The sequence below is a fragment of the Chrysochloris asiatica genome, unplaced genomic scaffold (assembly GCF_000296735.1).
Source record: "Chrysochloris asiatica unplaced genomic scaffold, ChrAsi1.0 scaffold04595, whole genome shotgun sequence".
NCBI classification, from domain to species: Eukaryota; Metazoa; Chordata; class Mammalia; order Afrosoricida; family Chrysochloridae; genus Chrysochloris; species Chrysochloris asiatica.
Window position 1 is genome coordinate 4,968 of NW_006413113.1, and position 2,314 is coordinate 7,281.

At 39.7% G+C, this 2,314-nt stretch overlaps 1 pseudogene; it reads left to right on the forward strand.

Moving 5' to 3' along the window:
- Positions 1–782: 782 nt before the first annotated feature.
- On the forward strand, positions 783–1,984 carry LOC102822069 (annotated as a pseudogene).
- The last annotated feature ends 330 nt before the right edge of the window (positions 1,985–2,314 follow it).

Sequence of the window (2,314 nt, forward strand, 5' to 3'; positions counted from 1 at the left end):
GCAGAAAGCCTTGTCTTTCTCCTGCGGAATAGCTGGTAGTTTCAAACTGCTGACGTGAGATTAAGCAGTCCCATTTGTAACCACTATATTAGGAATTATTAAACATCACAGAATGAAGATATGTGGCTAGAAAAGCCATAGTAAATAATTAGCTGCCCTGCAATGTGGAACAAGGGACATCATTGCAGAATCAGATGAATCTTGGCTGAAAGCAGAAAATACCAGAAAGATGTTCACTTGTGCTTTATGGACTATTCAAAGGCTTTAGACTGTGTGGATCATGACAAACTATGAATGACATTGGGAAGAATAGGTTTTCAAGAACACTTGATTGTGCTCATTAGGAACTTATACATAGACCAACAGAATAAAAGGGGATACTGAATGGTTAAAAATCAGAAAAGGTGTGCGCCAGGACTTTATCCTTTCACCATAGTTATTAAATCTGCAAATAATCTGAGAAACTGGATAATATAAAGAATGTAGCCTCAGGATTGGAGAAAGACTCATTGACAACCTGCAATATGCAGACAGCACAACCTTACTTGCTGAAGACAAGAGGACTTAAAATACTTACTGATGAATATCAAAGACTATAGACTTGAGTAGGGATTGCACCTCAATGTAAAGAAAACAAACATTCTTACAACTTAACCAATAAATAACATCAAGTTAAATGGAGAAAAGTTTGAAGTTGTCAAAGACTTCTTTTTTTTTTTGGATCCACGTCAATACTTGGAAGCAGAAGTCAAAAAATCAAACAATGTGGCCTGTTTTCTGAGGTTTTCTGCTATCTTCTCTTACTTCTACGCGGATTCCAACCACCACCTGGCTCTCAGTCCGCATCCACCTCAGCACCATAGACCACCAGCAATTCCAGCTTTCTCCCATGAAAGAGTTTAGTCTGGCAGACAAGGAGAACATGCCTCCATCCCTCAGCAGTACCCACGTTCTGGCGAGCAAGGCCTTGAGGAAGATCTTCCAGGAGCCGGACACCAAAGTACTTGCCTCCACAGAAGAGGATGAACCATTGCTGAGAGAAAATCCTCGGTGCTTTGTCATCTTTCTTATTGAATACCATGATATTTGGCAGATGTACAAGAAAGCTGAGGCTTCCTTTTGGATCGCTGAGAAGGTGGATCTTTTTACGGACATTCAGCACTGGGAAACCCTGGAGCCTGAGAAGAGATACTTCACATCACATGTACTGTGGCATTCTTGCAGCAAGTGATGGCATAGTGAATAAAAACTTCGTGGAGCAATTTAGCCAAGAAGTTCAAATTACAGAAGCCAGCTGTTTCTATGGCTTCCAAATTGTCATGGAAAACATACATTCTGAAATGTATAGTCTCCTTATTGACACTGATTTGAAAGATTCTAAGGAAAGGGAATTTCTCTTTAATGCCATTGAAATGATGCCTTGTGTGAAGAAGAAGGCAGATTGGGTCTTGCGCTGGATTGGAGACAAAGAAATTACCTATGGGGAGTGTGTTGTAGCCTTTGCAGCAGTGGAAGGAATCTTCTTTTCTGGTTCTTTTGCATCAATATTCTGGCTCAAGAAATGAGAACTTATGCCTGGTCTGACATTTTCCAAATGAACTTATTAGCAGAGGTGAGGGTTTGCACTGTGACATTGCTTGCCTAGTGTTCAAACACCTGCTACACAAACCTTTGGAACAGAGAGTAAAAGAAATAATTGTTAATACTATTAGGATAGAACAGGAGTTCCTCACTGAGGCCGTGCCTGTGAAGCTTATCGGAGTGAATTGCACTTTAATGAAGCGGTATATTGAATTCATGGCAAATAGACTAATGCTGGAACTGGGTTTTAATAAGGTGTTCAAAGTAGAAAATCTATTTGACTTCATGGAGAATATTTCACAAGAAGGGAGACTACTTTGAGAACAGAATAGGCAAATATCAGAGCATGAGAGTGATGTTAAATCCTACAGAGAATTCTTTTACCTTGGATACTGACTTCTAAACGAACTCTGAAGATGTGCTCTTATTTTGCTGAAATTTTTAAAACTATTTTTGCCATCTCATCCCACTCCTAACCCCCACTTCCAAAAAACCAGCAACTTTAAATGATTGCTTTCCAAATAGGTGAAACCTTCATTAATTGCATCTTAGAAACTGTTGTTGTTGTTAGGTGCCATCGAGTCAATACCAATTCATAGCAATCATATGTACAACAGAATGAAACACTGCTCAATCCTGGGCCAACCTCACAACTCTTGCCACACTTGAACCCATTGATGCTGCCATTTTGCCAGTCCTTGCCATTTTGCTGAGGATCTTCCTCTTTTTTTTT